The sequence below is a fragment of the Equus quagga genome, chromosome 10 (genome assembly GCF_021613505.1).
Source record: "Equus quagga isolate Etosha38 chromosome 10, UCLA_HA_Equagga_1.0, whole genome shotgun sequence".
Taxonomy (NCBI): Eukaryota; Metazoa; Chordata; class Mammalia; order Perissodactyla; family Equidae; genus Equus; species Equus quagga.
The window spans coordinates 67,094,015-67,113,874 of record NC_060276.1 but is presented as its reverse complement, the minus strand read 5'-3'; positions in this window follow the sequence as shown (position 1 = coordinate 67,113,874).

The following is a 19,860-nucleotide window of genomic DNA, read 5'->3' as shown; positions in this document are numbered from 1 at the left end:
CTCTTTAGATTCCCTGGAAAACCCTTTTGCTCTAGGAAACACTTTTTGATTTTGAATTAAAATTCCTGGCCTTTCCCCTGAATCGTTAAAGTCATCTCCCAATTATTAAATGCTGTGTACATAACTTTTAAATCAGACAAGCAAAGTCAGAAAACTATTCACGCAAACTCAGTTGCACAGGTATACTTCATTAGTTTCAACCCCTCCTCACCAAAGTACAGAGGTAGGGATAACTAAGAGTTTTGAAAATATAGTACATAACAGTGCTATCCATCTCTTTTCTTTACTAATCTGAAGGGCTTCCTGCCAACCAATCCACCCTCCCTCCTCTTTGTGCTCTTCAGATAAAATGGAGGAGAGTCCACTCCTCCTGCAAAAATTATTAGGCCTTTCTCAGTTATATATCCACTGGAGGCCAGACTTAAATTGATAAGGGAAATGAACTGGTAGGGTTTATTCCAGTATAACACCATGGGTCATAAACACCTCCCTTCTAACACTTTTTTTTCCTGAAAACAATAAAGATCAGGACAGCACTTTTTATTTGCTGTGAAAATCTTCACCTTTTCCTGTAATATAACCACAGAAAGGAGGAGTGAGGAGGAACCCTGCTGCAAATCAAAGCCATGTGAAATGCTGAAAGAATTTGTTGCTCCAATATGATAGATAAGACCTCAAGCCCCCTAGACAAAGTAGCTCAGAGGAAGCTATTTCTTAGACCTCATAATTCTTGGACAAAGAGAGAAACATTAGCATTCAAAAGAAGCTTACCTTTGGGCTTGTCTCTAAGGGCTCTTTTGGGGGCATGGGTTAGAGTGTCAACTTCAGATTGGATAAACAAGGAAATAAGAAGGGCAGGATAATGAAGTAACATCCCAGTGGGGAATGCACGTTCTCCCCACCAGGGGGCCACATGGTGATGAGCAGAGACTCCTCACAACAACTCCTGGAAATTTTGCCAGAGAACACCCATTTGGCAGCTGAGGAAGCTGAAATCCTGAGGAATAGATGTGACCTGTTGCCAAATAGTAAAAATTAAGGTGAGTGCCCAATTCTCCTGAATATAATACTAAACTAAATTGAGCTCTATGACTGGGAGGCCAGCACTGTGCATTCAATCTTCAAATAGGCTCATTGACTCCACCCATACTAATCCAAAGCCTTTCTTAACTCAGGAGAAAAAGGGGCCTCATAGAATTTCAGGATTGAGAGAGGTCTTAAAATGCTTCTAACAAATTACTCATGTGCCTAATTTTAAGAGCTGAATCCTTATGTCTGACTTAACATCATCCTACAAGAGCCTCCCATCTCAGAGTATCAGAATTTCTTGAAGTCCACTAAAATTTTAATGACAAACTATTCTTTGCTCCAGACAAGCCCTAAGCTTAAATCACACACACACACACACACACACACACACACACACAATCCCCACACATTATATGACCTGGGAATGTCCTGCTACTTCTGACATGTCTGAAAATAGAAGAGATAGCAATCAAATACCAGTCCTAACAGTTATACTTGCAATATAGACATCTCCTGTTTTATAAGCCATGCCATCTTCATAATCAAAGTTAAATGATCACAAATAACATAGGGAAATCCCCTAGAACAAGCTTTTTTAAATTCAAAGAACAAGAATGAAGACCAGGATATAAGTATAGTTTCTAAAGGCAACCTGTTTGGCAATGACACTATTTTTCCTGTTTGTGGAATTTAAAAAACACATTTCAATCATCCAAATTGTTTTATCTTTGATCTGCAAAAAAGAGAGAAAAAATACCTCCAATCTTTCTTGCTGTTGGCAGAAAGTAACTTCTCTGAGCTCCATTTAGTATCCAAAAATACAGTTCAGATTTTAGAGATTAAGTCATATCTCCAAAGAGAGCCAAGCTATAACCTGAGAACTGCACAGAAAAGAATTTACTAAACTGATAGTGATAGATTGAGGAGTTTAAGAATGCTGTTTTAAAATTTTTTAAAAATCAAAGAAATACCTGTGTCCCTATTTGCTAATTCTGATTACTAGTCCTCTTCTCACTCCTCATACCCCATTTTGTTATAATAAAAATTGCTTTAGTATTTGAAGTTGGATTTGATTACTAATGTTGTCACTAACATTTTTGTTTATTTCTACATATGCATATGCATGGGAAATTTCCAATTTCCATAAGTGATATTTATGAAAATAAATCAGGTCAAGTAATCATCATAATTCTCTGCATTTACATACATTACTTTGACCATTACACATCCTTTATATTATTTGATTTTACCTAAATAATGGAAATTAAATTATAGATGACTTCTTAATAGAAAATCATTACTCTCTTAAACATACAAGCTTCAGTTTCCTGACAAGCTGTTCAGTCCTACGTGGATATTCAGGACTGTTGTGAAGATATAATGAGGTTATATAGTGTTACTTTGAAAAGAATAAAGTGATATACAAATCTGAGGGGTTATTATTATTATTCATTGTCATAGTAATTAATTGCTATTTTTTATTGACTGTAATTTATTATGATTGATTATGATGATGGTAATGTTTTGGTTATAATTAAAAATACAATTATTGTTATGATCAAGATTACCCTGCAAAGTGGTTTAAGAAATCATGTGGATTTCATTTAAATATTTTCATTGCACTATCAAAAATAACCCTTTCTGGCAAACTCTATCTTTAGATTATATTTTTTAATAATCTTATACTTAAAATATTGATATTCCTATAAATAAGAAAATTATGTCAGACTCCCATGACCAGCTCCCATCTCTTACCTCCATTCACACATAAATATGTACATACATACACCCACCCATGCAGTAAATCTAATTTTAGGCTGAACTTTTCAGGGTTTCATATGTGGAAAATTACCCTTAGAAGTCCCCTCCCAAGCAAGAAGCACATCCATAGTGGGAAGACAAGCTGCTTCCAGCCACCAAAAGAAAGGTCTGCTTACCTGCAGCTGTGGACTTGAGGTTATCATCATCTATTTAAAGATATTTCTTTGCTTCCACTGGCAGACTTTAACCTTTTGGTCATTCCTCATTAGCCATCCAGCAGGTGGAAAGGGACCAACAGCAGGGATGGAGGGTCTTCTAGAAGAATAGGAGAGCCCCCATACCTGTGCAGAGAACTTGAAAGGATAGTCCAGGTACCTCAGGAGAAGCCTATCAATTTGGTGAGAGAACTGACTATTGGGGCAGAGATCTCCCATCAACCAGAGGGGAGAATTCACCTATCTGAGACAGGGCAGATTTCCTGCCTAAGGAAAGAATCCATTAGCTGTAGTAGATAACCACCCTCCCTTGGAAGAGAATGCACCAATTGGTACAGAAAACTTGCCTACTGAATGGAAAACCTCATTTTCTCTGTGGGGAAATTCACCTGCAGTCTCTGAAAACCTGATTGCTGAAAGAAAATACATATAGACTGAAAGAGAAACTCCAAAATCTGTGAAAGAAAATAAGGCTAAAAATTTCTCTCCCTAGTAAAAATTAATCTGCCACTCTGAAACTTCTCTGCTGAGTCTGATCTACACTGAATGCTTGAGAGTAAATGTAAACCTTGATCTCAGAGACTCCGTGTGCACTGCCATAAAGGAACAGAAGATCTATAAAACCACAACTTAGTTTTCCCTTCCTTCTCTTCCCATCTTACTTTTATAAAATTTGTCTTATCTAACAAGAAAGGGTTCCAAAGTTTGAAAGGACAGAGTCCATAATCTAGTTAGTCCCATCCCAGACAGGGCAAATTAGAGTCCCACACCTTGGTCCACAGGGTGAGAAGAGAATATTTTTCCTGATTTCTCTGTAGCATATGATGCCGTTTCCTAACATTTTACCCCCAGTAGAATTCCTTTCAAAACTGGAGTCAATCTTTTCAAACCCTGCCACTGCTTTATTAACTAAGTTTATGTTATAGTCTGAATTCTCTGTTGTCATTTCAACAATCTTCACAGAATCTTCACCAGGAGTAGATTTCATCTCAAGAAACCTTTTTCTTTGCTCATCCTTAAGAAGCAACTCCTCATCCATTAAAATTTTATCATGAGATTGCAGCAATTTAGTCACATCTTCAGGCTCTGCCTCTAATTCTAGTTCTCTCGCCTGTTCCACCACTTCCTCAGCTGAGGTTTTGAACCCATCAGAGTCATCCATGAGGGTTGGAATCAACTTCTTCCAAACCTGTGTTCATGTTAATATTTTGAACTCTTACCATGAATCATGAATATTCGTAATGGCACCAACAATGGTGAATTCTTTCTGGAAGGTATTCAATTTACTTTGTACAGATCCATCAGAGAAATCATTATCTATGGCAGCTATAGCATAATGAAATGTATTTCTTAAATAATAAGACTTGAAAGTTGAAATTACTACTTGATCCATGTGCTGCAGAATGGATGTTTTGTTAGCAGGAATGAAAACATTAATCTCATTGTACATCTCCATCAGAGCTCTTGGGTGACCAGATGCATTGTCAATGAGCAGTAATATTTTGAAAGGCTTCTTTTTTTCTGAGCAGTAGGTCTCAACAGTGGGCTTAAAATATTCAGTAAACCATGTTGTAAACAGATGTGCTATCATCCAGGCTTTGCTGCTCCATTTATAGAGCACAGGCAGAATAGATTTAGGATAATTCTTAAGGGTCCTATGAGTTTTGGAATGGTAAATAAGCATTGGCTTCAACTTAAAGCCACAAGCTGCATTAGCCCCTAACAAGAGAGTCAGCCTGTCCTTTGAAACCAGGCATTGGCTTCTCCTCTTCAGCTATGAAAGTCCTAGATGGCATCTTCTTCCAACATAAAGCTGTTTCATCTACAGTGAAAATCTGTTGTTTAGTATAGCCACTTTCATTAATTATCTTAGCAGACCTTCTGGATAACTTGCTGCAGCTTCTACATCAGTACTTGCTGCTTCACCTTGGAGTTTTATCTTATGGAGACAGCTTCTTTCCTTAAACCTCATGAACAAACCTCTGCTAGCTTCAAACATATTTACTGTAGCTTTCTCCCCTCTCTCAGCCTTCATGAAATTGAAGAGAATTAGGGCCTTGCTCTGGATGAGGCTATGGCTTTAGGGAATATTGTAGCTGGTTTGATCTTCTATCTAGACCACTAAAACTTTCTCCATATCAGTGATAAGGCTGTTTTGCTTTCTTATCATTCATGTGTTCACTGGAGTAGCACTTTTAATTTCCCTCAAGAACTTTTCCTTTGATTTCACAACTTGGCTAACTGTTTGGCACAAGAAAGCTAGCTTTCATCCTATCCTGGCTTTTGATGTGCCTTCCTCACTAAACTTAATAATTTCTAGCTTTTGATTTAAAGTGACAGATGAGCGACTCTTCCTTTTACTTGAGCACTTAGAACTCATTGTATGGGAGGTTTGTGTCAAGATGCTGGTGTAGGCAGACTCTGAACTCTCCTCCTTCTATAGAGACAATGAATGTACAACTACTGTGGAACAATCACCCCTGAGAGAGAACTGAAAACTGATAAAAAAGAACCCCTGCAACAAGGGGAAGCCCTGACTGAAGCGGAAGAGGCAGAAATTCCTTTCTGGAGAGAAGAAAAGCCACCTTCACAAGCCATGGTGCTTCATGATTGGCCAGGAGAAATCCTAAGGTACACAGCCTTCTGAAGAGTGGGGAAACCTGAGTGGGAGAGTGTTACCACTATAAGTATCTTTTGGACTCAGCACAACTGAGATGAATGTCATAATATCTGGCTTTTCTGGCTACTAACAACAATGGGGAATACCTCCAGAAAAGCCAGTAGACAGAAGGGGGAAAAAGTATGCTCTTCAAGGGTTCACACACAAATTCAGCCATTTTGGAAAGGACAAACCACCAGAAAGAAAATTACCTAAAATCACCAGGGACTCAGACATTGGTGGCAGCCTTTATTGTAACCTAGTATAGGCATGCTGACACAGGTGCTGACAGATGCCATAGGAGTTCTTCCACTGGCCTGTTAGCCCAGGGTCTGCCCCATCCACTAGAGCACTGATTTAATCCAGCTCAGCCAGAGCAGGCAGCTCACCCTAGGGACTGGCCCCCACCCAATAGCAAGGACTCAGGCAATTTGTGGGCCTGTGTAGCCTGAGTGCCTGGATCCTCTGCAGCTGGGCAAGTGTGTCTGTCTCTGTGGGGTAGAGTAGGTGCGAGGAGTGGGTGGAGCGTGTGGGGCATTGTTGGAGTATATGGGACATCTGCAATGGGGCTACTGGGTCTGCTTCAGGGGGTTGGGGCATACACACAGGGCAGGACTGTGTTCATTGTCTGTGTGGCCCTGCAGGTGGTGGGGCTTCTCAGTTGCAAATACTTGTGCTTCTCAAACAGCCACATAGGGGATTGGCCCACCTTCCAAAGCCTGAATCAATTTGATGCTCCCATGCCTGGGACAAGCCCCACTCAGCTGCAACCTTGAGAGAGCTGACAAGAGCCTTGCAGTCCAGAGGCCTACAGCAATTGTAAGCCCCTGAGACTAGCAACCAGCCACACTAGGGGCCTACTCACTTAGAAAAACTGCAACAGGAATGTGCTGTTAGACACTGTAGCAAACTGTAATGGGGCTCCTCACACCCAATAAAGTGACTGAAGGGTCCATAGCAAGCACACATAGATGAGCATTACAACAAGCTGGAAAGAGTGACAGCATAGCTTCCCTAGGTTCCTGCAGCAAGAGGAACCCTGGCACAACAGAAGGACACACGTGTCTCATGCAGGAGGAAACCCTGGAACATGTGCAACTGGTGACAAGAGGAAAGCACACTGTTGGGCCTCAAGAGGTGTCTCTTAAATAAGGCCACTTCTCCTAGATCAAGAGACATAGCTGACCCACCTAATACATAGATATAAGCACAGAGAAAGAGGCAAAATGAAGAAGCAAAGGAATAAGTTCCAAGTAAGGGAATAGAACAAAACCCCAGAAAAAGAACTAAGCGAAACAGAAATAAACAATCTACCTGACAAAGAGTAAAAACAAAAAGTCATAAGGATGCTCATTGATCTTGGGAGAATAATTGATAAACTCAATGATAACTTCAACAAAGAATGGCAAAAAATAAAGAAAAACTAATCATAAATGAAGAATACAGTACTGGAAATGAAATATTCACTAGAGAAAATCAATAGCAGAGTAGATGATACAAAAGAACGGATTAGCAACCTGGAAGAAAAGAAGAGGAAATCACCCAAGCTGAATAAATAAAACAAAAAAGAATGAAAAAGAATGAGAACAATCTAGGGAACCTTGGGAACAACATCAAGTGCACTGACATTCATATTATACGTGTGCCAGAAGGAGAAGAGAGAGACAAAGGCACAGAGAATCTATTTGAAGAAATAATGGCTGAAAACATTTCTAACTTAAGGAAGGAAACAGACATCCAGGTACAGGAAGCAGAGAGAGCATGAAACAAGATAAATGTAAAGAGGCCCACACCAAGACAGACTATAATTAAAATGTCAACAATTAAAGAAAAAGAGAGAATGAGAAAAGCCACAAGAGAAAGGCAACAAGTTACATATAAAGGAAACCCCATAAAGCTATCAGCTGTCTTCTCAGCAGAAACCATACAGACTAGAAAGGAATGGCAAGATATATTTAAAGTGCTGAAAGGAAAAGACCTACAGCCAACAATAGTCTACCCAGCAAGGTCATCATTCAGAATGGAAGGAAAGATAGTTTCCCAGACAAGGAAAAACTAATGGAGTTTATCACTAAAAACTGGTCTTACAAGAAATGCTAAAGGGACTGATCTAAGTGGGAAAGAGAAGACGACAAATAAGAATGAGAAAACTATCAAAAAAGCAGTAAAATCACAGGTAAAGGCAAAAAAATACAATAAAAGTAGGAGATCAACCAACTATGAAGATAATTTGAAGATCAAAAGACAAAAGTACTAAAATTACCTATTTCTATGATAAGAGGGTAATGGATACCCACACACACAAAAAGAAGTTAGATACGATGCCAAAAACATAAAAAGTGGGAGGAAGAGAATAAAACAGTACAACTTTTAGCAAGAGACCATCAACTTAATATAGATTGCTATATGTGTAGGCTATTGTTTATGAACCTCATGATAATCACAAACCAGAAACCTATAATAAATATGCAAAAAATAAAGAGAAAGGAAACCAAACGTATTACGAAAGAAAGCCATCAAACCACAAGGAAAGTGTGCAAAAGAAGAAAAGAAAAGAGAAGAACAATTAAAATGCTCAGGAAAAAGTAACAAAATGGCAATAAGTACTTACTTATCAATAGTTACTTGAAATGTCAGTGGACTAAATGTTCCAATCAAAAGGCAAAGGGTGGTGGATTGGATAAAAAACAAGACCCATATATACGCTCCATACAAAAGACATACTTCAGACATAAAGACACTACAAACTGAAAGTGAAGGGATGGAAACATATACCTTATGCAATGAAAAGAAAGCTAGGGTAGCAATAGTTATATCAGAAAAAAATAGACTTTAAAACAAAAACTGTAACAGGAGAGAAGGGCATTATATAATGAAAGTGGGAACAATCCAAAAAGAGGATATAACACTTGTTAATATGTATGCGCCCAACATAGGAGCACCTAAATATGTAAAGCAGTTATTAGTAGACATAAAAGAACAAAAATACAGTAACACAATAATAGTAGGGGACTTTAACACTCCACTTGTACCAATTGATAGATCATTGAAACAGAAAATTAATAAGGAAACATTGGCCTTAAATGAGAGATTAGACCAGATGGATTTAGTAGATATATACAAAGCACTCTATCCAAGAACCACAGAATACACATTCTTTTCAAATGCGTGTGTAATATTTTCCCAAATTGGTCACATATTAGGCCACAAAACAAGTCTCTATAAATTTAAGGAGATTGAAATAATACCAAGCATCTTTTGTTTTTTGAGGAAGATTAGCCCTGAGCTAACATCTGCTGCCAATCCTCCTCTTTTTACTGAGGAAGACTGGCCCTGAGCTAACATCCGTGCCCATCTTCCTCTACTTTATATGTGAGACGCCTACCACAGCATGGCTTGCTGAGGGGTGCCATGTCCGCACCCGGGATCTGAACCAGTGAACCCTGGGCCACTGAAGTGGAACATGTGCACTTAACTGCTGCACCACCAGGCCGGCCGCCCAAGCATCTTTTTTGACCACAAATATATGATACTAGAAATCAACTGCAAGAAGAAAATCATAAAAGACACAAATATGCGGAGATTAAAGAAGATGCTACTGAACAACTATTGGTTCAATGAAGAAGTCAAAGGAGAAATCAAAAAGTACCTGGAGATAAATGAAAATGAAAATACAACATGCCAAAATCTATGGGATACAGCAAAAGTGGTTCCAAGAGGGGAGTTTATAATAACACAGGCCTACGTCAACAAACAAGAAAAATCTCAAATAAACAATCTAATAGTGCACCTAAAGGAATTGGAAAAAGAAGAACAAACAGAGCCCAAAGGCAGTAGAAGGAGAGAAATAATAAAAATCAGAACAGAAATAAATGAAATATACAGTTAAAAAAAAAACAGAAAAAAATCCAAGAAGTCAAGAGCTTGTTCTTTGAAAAGATAAACGAAATTGACAAACCTTTACCAAGACTAATCAAGAAAAAAAGAGAAGGCACAAATAAATAAAATCAGAAATGAAAGAGGAGAAATTACAATGCACACTTCAGAAACACCAAAAATTATGAGACTACTATGAAAAGCTATATGCCAACAAATTTGTTAATATAGAATAAATGGATAAATTCTTAGAATCATACAACTTCCTGAAACTGAATCAAGAAGAAATAGAGAATTTGAATAGACCAATCACCAGTGAGGAGATTGAAAGAGTAATCGAAAACCTCACAAAAAATAAAAGTCCTTGACCAGACGGCTTCCCTGGTGAATTCTACCAAACATTCAAAGAAGACTTAATATCTATCTTTCTCAAACTCTTCCAAAAAATTGAAGAGTAAGGGAAGCTTCCTAACTCATTCTACAAAGCCAACATTATCCTGATATGAAACCAGAAAAGGACGATACAAGAAAAGAAAATTCTGGACCAATATCACTGATGAACATTGATGCAAAAGTCCTCAACAAAATGCTAGCCAATAGAATACAACAATACATTAAAGATAAAACACCATGATCAAGTGGGATTTATTGCATGGATGGAGGGATGGATGGTTCAACATCCTCAAACAAGTCAACGTGATACACCACATTAACAAAATGAAGAATAAAAATCACATTATCATCTCAATAGATGCAGAGAAAGCATTTCACAAGATTCAGCATATATTTATGACAAAAACTCAGAATAAAATGGGTATAAAAGGAATGTACCTCAACATAAAAAAGGTCATATATGTGAAGCCCACAGCTCATATCATTCTCAATGGAGAAAAACTGAAAGCTATCCCTCTAAGAACAGGAACCAGATAAGGATGCCCCTTTTCACCACTCTAATTTAACATACTGTTGGAAGTCTTACCCAGAGCAATCAGGCAAGAAAAAGAAGTAAAATAGATGCAAAATGGAAAGGAAGAGGTGAAACTGTCACTACTTGCAGATGACATGATTTTATATATAGAAAACTCTAAAGAATCCACTAAAAAAGCTTTAGAAATAATAAATGAATATGGTAAATTTGTAGGACACAAAATTAACATACAAAATTAGTTTCATTTCTATACAGTAACAATGAAGTAGCAGAAAGAGAACTTAAGAATACAATCTCTTTTACAATTGCAACAAAAAGAATAAAATACCTAAGAATAAACCAAAGAGGTGTCAGTGGCTGCACACTGAAAACTGTAAAACATTGTTGAAAGAAATTGAAGGAGACACAAAGAAATGGAAAAATATTTTGTGCTCTTGGATTGGAAGAATTAACATAGTTAGGGTGCTGGCCCAGTGGCACAGTGGTTAAGTTCGCACGTTCTGCTTTGGCTGCCCGGGATTTGCTGGTTTGGATCCTGGGTGCAGACATGGCACCGCTTGGCAAGCCATGCTGTGGTAGGCGTCCCACATATAAAGTAGAGGAAGATGGGCATGGATGTTAGCTCAGGGCCAGTCTTCCTCAGTAAAACGAGGAGGATTGGCAGCAGATGTTAGCTCAGGGCTAACCTTCCTCAAAAAAAAATTAACATAGTTAAAATGTCCATACTTCCTAAAGCAATCTACAGATTCAATGCAATCCCTATCAAAGTTCCAATGACGTTTTTCACAGAAATAGAAAAAAGAATCTTAAAATCTATATGGAACAACAAAAGACCCCAAGTAACCAAAGGAGTCCTGAGAAAAAAGAAGAAAGCTGGAGGTATCACAGTCTCTGATTTCAAAATAAACTGCACAGCTATAATTACCAAAACAGCATGGTACTGGCACAAAAACAGACACACAGATCAATGGAAAGGAATCAAGAGCCCAGAAATAAAACCACTCATGTATGGGCATCTAATTTCAACAAGGGAGCCAAGAATATATAATGGAGAAAGGAAAGTGTCTTGAATAAACGGTGTTGGGAAAACTGGACAGTCACATGCAAAAGAATGAAAGTAGATATTAGCTTATAGCATATACAGAAATTAACTCAAAATGGACTAAATACTTGAATGTAAGACCTGAAATCATGAAACATCTAGAAGAAAACATAAGCAGTATGCCCTTCACCATAAGTTCTCGCAGCATATTTTCAAGTACCATGGCTTACTGGGCAAGGGAAACAATAGAATAAATAAACAAATGGGACTACATCAAACTCAAAAGCGTCTGCATAGCAAAGGAAACCATAAACAAAATGAGAAGACAACCTAACATTTTGGAGAAGATATTTGCAAACCACATATCTGATAAGGGGTTAATATCCAAAATATATAAAGAACTCATACATCTCAACAACAACAAAAATTAACAATCCAATTAAAAAATGGGGAAAAGATCTGAACAGACACTTCTCCAAGGAAGATATACAGATAGCCAACAGGAGCATGAAAAGATGTTCAACATCATTAACTATCAGAGAAATGCAAATCAAATCTACAATGAGATATCACCTCACTCCCATCATAATGGCTAAAATTAACAAGGCAGGAAATAACAAATGTTGGAGAAGATGTAGAGAGAGTGAAACTCTCATACACTGCTAGTGGGAGAGCAAACTAGTGCAGCCACTATGGAAAACAGTATGGAGATTCCTCTAAAAATTAAGAATAGAACTGCTATACTATTCAGCCATTCCACTGCTGGGTATTTATCCAAAGAACATGAAAACACAAATGTGTAAAGATACATGCACCTCATGTTTCTGTTACCTCAAAACAATTACAATAGCTATATCAAAAATCACTGATCACAGATCACCATAACAAATATAATGATAAAAAGCTTGAAATACTATTAGTTACTAAAACGTGACACAGAAACAAAGTGAGGAAGTTTTATTAGAAAAACGGCACCAATAGACTTGCTCAATGCAGGGTTGCCACACACTTTCAAACTGTAAAAAACACAGTATCTGAATTTCAACAAAGTGAAACACAATAAAATGAGTTATGTTTGTAGTGTAAAGGGACTTGATTTTCCTCACCACTGCCATTAAAGTCAGGCCAATACAGGTAAATGGGGATGAAACAACAAAACTCATATCCCACAAATTGTTTTCAGATAAATAGCTAGAGATAATGATGCATTTAACTTGAAGAACCCTGGGCATCTCATGAAATTATAGTTGTACGCTTATTGAAAATTCAACTTATACAACTACAGGACCTTTAGAATAACAGTGTAAGGAGCTCACCAGACCCTCTCCTTAGTGAAACAACCATTAAACTAGTGAAAATTTGAAAAATAACCATTTAAAGTGTTTGGAAATTGCCATAAGGACATATATAAATTGGTGAAACATTTATCCAGGAAAATCTGCTAATCTTGGTAAGAACATTAAGAATCTGTGACATTGGAGCCAGAAACCACTCCCAGCCCTGCCCCCAGTGTCCTTTGATGAAAGCTCTACTCCAGGAGATGTACTTAAGGTGAATGCAGCCAAAGAGATAGGGTTTCCATCTCCCTCCAGATCTCAGTCTAGGGAAAATTTCACACTGGGAGGAGAGATCTAGCAGAGTTGCTTATTCCCCCAGCTGCATATTATGAAAATTTTTTTCTGCATGGGCACAGTGAAAAGTACAGAGTCTCTCTTCCCCCAGCTAACCCCAATCTGTGAGTCTAAAGCTTTATCCTAGGCATAGCAAGCCAAGAATACTGGTGTTTTGATTCCCTAAATCTAGTTTGATCATAGGGTGGAGAATACATGCTGGGAAGGACAATCCAAGAAGACCAAAGAACCAGGAAAATCAAGAGCTACAATTTCTACCCAGCGTCCACTCAGAGCATGTGTCACCCTGTAAGGAGTGGGGCAATCTCCCTGCCCACAGATCCAGTGCAGTGGTACAAGCTTCTTCCCAAGGGGAAAGGTATGCCTTAATAGAGCGCATTGAAGTTCTCCACTTTATTTGGAACAGAGCAAGGGGATTTAATGCTGTGGGCCTTTTTCAAAACAGTAGAAATGTTGGAAGAGGGTTATGTTGGACGAATATTAAGAGGGACCTGATAGCTCAGTAATACTTGTAACAACAACTGAAATGGAAGAGCAACCAGAAGTTTAATAGAGAGAGTCAGGGAAACAACTTATAAAAGCCCGCTAAGGATCAGAACTAGGGATTAGATCTAGGGATCTCACTCTAACCCTAACCTTGACCAGATGGTAAATCTGAGGTTCAGACAGGCTGTGCATATGCGCTAGGCTTCACTCAATCAAAAGAAATCTGAGTGAGATGTGGAACAAACTTTAAAGCTTTGCCAATGACATAGATTTATCAGCAAATGATAGAAGCCTGAAGAAATTTTCATTCAAAATACTTAAGCCCAAGCTCTGACCAGCCACTGGCTGAACAATAAAATACTCTGACCCAAGAACAACTAATAGAAATTGAAACTTAAAATAAATTGCACTCATTCCTGGAATACTACAAAACTATTTGCAAGCACACTCTCAGGAATGATTGAAAAAAGAACACCCCAGCCACTAGTCCCTGGCTAAACGATGGACAAAACTGAAAACTCTATGAACTATTAAAGCAGTCTTTAAGTCACAGACATAATCAATGATAAAGATAAATTTAACTAGCAAAGAGATCATAAGCACAACATTTGAGCAAAAAGTAACATGCTGACATAGAAGAGGCCCCTAGGTCCAAATACTAAAAGAAAATTACAAGGAAAAAATATGAATATGGACCTAAGAAGCTAAACACTTCAGAAAACAATGGCGAATACCCCCAGAAAAGCTATTGAACATAAGAGAAAGAAAAGCCTGCTCTTAAAGGGCCCAGGCACAAATTCACCCATTCTGAAAAGCAACATGAAATCACCAGAAAGAAAGGGACACAGCCCTTCGGTGAAAGAGACTCACTTGATAGGCGCTGGGAACACCTTAGGGAGTCAGGAGGTGGTTGGGACCACCTCCCCAGGGACTGAGACATTGGTGGCAGCCATTTTTGTGACCTAATAGAGGCATGCTGACACAGAGGCTGGCAGATGGCATTGCAGTTCTTCTCCTGGCCTGTTACCACAGGGATCTGCCCTGCCCACTAGAGCACCAATTTAATCCAGCTCAGCCAGGGAAGGCAGTCTGCCCTAGGGACTGGCCACACCCACCAGCAAACCCTGGGAAACTTGTGGGCCCACATAGGTGGGATGTGTGGGACCTGTACAGTGCAGTTGGGCAAGTGGACTCCTCCACAGGGCAGGGCATGCATAAGGGGTGGGGCTGCATTGGCAGAGTGTGTTGGACCTCTGAAGCAGGGTGAGTTGGTCTGCTTCAGCAGGGCAGGGCATGTGCATGGTGCAGAACTGCATTGATGGGGTGTGTGGGCCTGTGGGCAGTGGGGCATGTCAGCTGCAGCAGACTTGTGCTTCTCAAACAGCCACATAGGGGATCTGTCCCACCTTACAATGCCTGAAACAAGGGTGTGCTACTAGGCCTGGAGGTGGCCTCACCCAGCTGAACTCCTGGGATAGGTGACAACAGACTTGTAGGCTGGAGGCCTACATCAATTGTGAGCTCCTTAGTCTAGCAATCAGCCATGCTAGGGGCCTACTCATTTAACAGCAAAGCAGCAGCAAGTGTGTGCTATTAGACCTTTCAGCCAACTGTGCTGGGGCTCCCAAAGAAGTGACTAAAGTCCTAAAACAGTGACTAAAGGGACCATAGCAGCTGCAAAGAGCTGAGACTTACAACCAGCTGGCCAGGGGGACATCCTAGCCTTCTTGTGCATCTATAGCCAGAGCAACCCCACCATAACAGAAGGAATCATGCAGCCCACACAAGATATACTCCTGGAACATTTGGAACTGGTAACAGGAGGGAAGCACGTTGAGGGCCTCATAAGGCATCTCTTATATAAGGACATTGTCCCAAGATTGGGAGATGTAGCTGATCTACCTAATACATAGACATAAGCCCAGAGATTTAGGCAAAGTGAGGAGATAAAGGCATATCTTCCAAATAAGGAAACAGGAAAAATTCTCAGAAAAAGAACTAAATAAGGCAGAAATAAACAAACTACCTGATAAAGAGTACAAATTAAGTGTCATAAGGATGCTCACTGATCTTGGGAGAATACATGAACACAGTAAGAACTTCAACAAAGAATTTGAAAATATAAAAAATAACCAATCAGAAAAGAAGAATACAACAATGGAAATGAAAAATTCAATAGAGGAAATCAATAGCAGAGTAGATGATTCAGAAGAATGGATCAGTGAGCTAGACAAAAAAGAGAGGAAATCAACCAAGCTGAACAGATAAAAGAAAAGACAATTAAAAAGAACGAGAACAGGGGCCTGCCAGGTGGCACAGCAGTTGAGTTCACACATTCTGCTTTGGTGGCCTGGAGTTCACCAGTTCAGATCCCAAGTGCACTGCTTATCAAGCCATGCTGTGGCAGGCATCCCCATGTATAAAGTAGAGGAAGATGGGCACCGATGTCAGCTCAGCACCAATCTTCCTCAGCAAAAAAAGAGAAGATGGCAGCAGATGTTACCTCAGAGCTAATATTCCTGAAGAAAAGAGAATGAGAACAGTCTAAGGGACCTTGGGGACAACATCAAGCACACTAACATTCGTATTATAGGTGTGAAAGAAAGAGAGAGAGACAAAGGTGCAGAGAATCTATTTGAAGAAATAATAGCTGAAAACTTTCCTAACCTAAGGAAAGAAATGACATCCAGGTACAGGAAACACAGAAAGCACAAAACAAGATGAACCCAAAGAGGCTCATACCAAGACACATTGAAATTAAAATGTCAAGAATTAAAGATAAAGAGACAATCCTAAAAGCTACAAGAGAAAGGCAACAAGTTACATACAAAGGAAACCCCATAAAGCTATCAGCTGACTCCTCAGCAGCAACCTTACAGGCTAAATGGGAGTGACATGATATAGTTAAAGTGCTGAAAGGAAAAAGTCTACAGCCAAGAATACTCCACTTGGCCAGGTTATCATTCAGAAAGGAAGGAGAGAGTTTTCCAGACAAGCAAAAACTAAAGGAGTTTATCACCAATAAACCAGACTTAAAAGAAATGTTAAAGGGACCTATTTAAGTGGAAAAGAAAAGACCACAAAGATAAATAAGACAATTATCAAAAAATAAGTAAAATCACTGGTAAAGGCAAATCTTCAGTAAAGGTAGTAGATAACAAACTATGAAGCTGATATGAAGGTCAAAAGACAAAAGTATTAAAATTATTTATTCCTAGGATAAGAGGGTAACAGATATACACACACACAAAAGAGGTTAAATATGACATCACAAACATAAAATGTAGGGAAAAAGAAGTAAAAGAGTAGAGCGTTTAGCAAGAGGTCACACCTAACAGACCATGAAGTTAATATAGACTGCGATTTACATAGGTATTAAATATGAACCTCATGGAAATTGCAAGCCAGAAACCTATAATAAACACACAAAAACTTAAGAGAAAGGAACCCAAACATAATGCTAAGGAAAGCCATCAAACAACAAGGGAAGAGAGCAAGAGAAGAAGAAAGGAACAAAGAAGAACTACTGAAACACCCAGAAAAAAAGTAATACAATGGTAATAAATACATACTTATCAATAGCTACTTTAAATGTCAATGGACTAAATGCTCCAGTCAAAACACATAGGGTGTAGAGCTGCCCCCATGGCGTAGTGGTCAAGTCTGCATGCTCAGCTTCTGCGATGTGGGTACAGATCTCGGATGCAGAGCTACACTACTAGTGAAGCCATGCTGTGGCAGTGACCCACACACAAAATGGAGGAAGATTGGCACAGGTGTTACCTCAGAGAGAATCTCCCTCACTAAAAAAAAAGACATGGAGCAGCTAATTGGGTGAAAATACAACACCCGTATATATGCTGCATACAAGAGACACACTTCAGAACTAAAGACACTCACAAACTGAAAGTGAAGGGATAGAAAATGATACTCCATTCAACTGTCAATGAAAAGAAAGCAAGAGTAGCAACACTTATATCAGACAAAATGGACTGTAAAATAAAAACTGTAACAAGACAAAGAAGGGCACTATGTAATGATAAAGAGAACAGCATAACAAGAGGATATAACACTTGTAAATATCTTTGCACACAACATAGGAGCACCTAACTATATAAAGCAATTATTGGCAGACATAAAAGGAGAAATAGACAGTAACACAATAACAGCAGAGGACTTTAACACTCCACTTACACCAATGGATAGATCATCAAAACAGAACATCAATAAGGAAACATTGGCCTTAAATAACACATTAGAACAGACGGACTTAATAGATATACACAGAATGTTCCATCCAAACACCAGAGAATACACATTTTTTTCAAATTCACATGGAACATTCTCCAGGATGGATCACATGTTAGGCCACAAAAGAAGTCTCAATAAATTCAAGAAGATTGAAATAAAATCAAGCATCTTTTCTGACCAAAATAGTATGAAACTAGAACTAAATTACAAGAAGAAAACTGGAAAAACCACAAATATGTGGAGATTAAACAAAATGCTACTGAACAACTATTGGGTCAATGAAGAAATCAAAGGAGAAATCAAAAAAATACAAGGAGGCAAAGGAAAATGAAAATATGATGTGCCAAAATTTATGGTACATATCAAAAGCAGTACTTAGAAGGAAGTTTGTGGCAATACAGGCCTGCCTCAACAAATAATAAAAATCTCAAATAAGCAATTTAAGAGTGTATCTAAAGGAACTAGAAAAAGAAAAATAAACAAAGCCCAAAATCAGTGGAAGGAAGGAAATAAATAAAAATATAGCTGAAATAAATGAGATAGAGAGTAAAAACAGAATAGAAAAAATTAATGAAACTAAGAGCTGGTTCTTTGAAAAGATAAACAAAATTGACAAAACTTTAGCTAGACTCACCAAGAAGAGAGAGAAGGCTCAAATAAATAATATTGGAAAAGAAAGAGCAGAAATTATAATGGACACCTCAGAAATACCAAAGTCCATAAGAGAATACTAGGAAAATCTATACATCAACAAATGAGAAATTCTAGAGGAAATGGATAAATTCTTAGAACCATACAAACTTCCCAAACTTCTGAATCAAGAAGAAATAGAGAATTTGAGTATGCCAATCACCAGTAAGGACATCTAAATAATAACCAAAAATCTCCCCAAACATAAGTCTAGGACGAGATGGCTTCCCTGGTGAATTCTACCAAAGATTCAAAGAAGACTTAAGACCTATCCTTCTCAAACTCTTCCAAAAAATTTAAGAGAAGGAGAAGCTTCCTAACTCAATATACATGGCCAACATTACCCTGATACCAAAACTAGACAAGGACAACACACAAAATGAATATTACAAGCCAATATCATTGGTGAACATTGATGCAAAAATCCTCAATACTAGCAAAATGAATAAAACAATATGTGAAAAATGTGATACACCATGATCAATTGGGATTTATTCCATGGATGAGGGATGGTTCAACATCCATAAATCAATCAACATGATACACCACATTAGCAAAGTAAAGAATAAAAATCACATGATCATCTCAATAGATGCAGAAAAAACATTTGACAGTTTATAGCATCCATTTATGACAAAAACTCTGAATGAAATGGGCATAGAAGTAAAGTACCTCAACATAATAAAGGCCATAATGAGAAACCCGTAGCTCATATCATACTCAACAGCGAAAAACTGAAAGCTATCTCTTTAATAACAGGAACCAGACAAAGATGCCCCCTTTCACCACTCTTATTTGACATAGTATTGGAAGTCTTACCCAGAGCAATCAGGCAAGAAAAAGAAATAGAAAGGATCCCAATTGGAAAGGAAGAAGTAAAACTGTCACGATTTGCATATGACATGATTTTATATGTAGAAAACTCTAAAGAATCCACCAAAAAAACTATTAGAAATAATAAATAGATACAGTGAAGTTTCAGGATACAAAATCAACATACAAAAAAGAGTTGCATTTCTATACACTAAAAATGAAGTAGACAAAAGAGACATTAAGAATACAATCCCAATTACCATTGCAATGAAAAGGATGAAATACCTAGGAATAAACTTAACCAAAGAGGTGAAATACCTGCACAATGAAAACTATAAAACATTGTTGAAATAAATTGAAGAAGACACAAATAAATGGAAAGATATTCCGTGGTCTTGGATTGGAAAAATTAACATAGTTATAATGTGCATACTTCCTAAAATAATCTACAGATTCAATACAATCTTTATCAAAGTTCC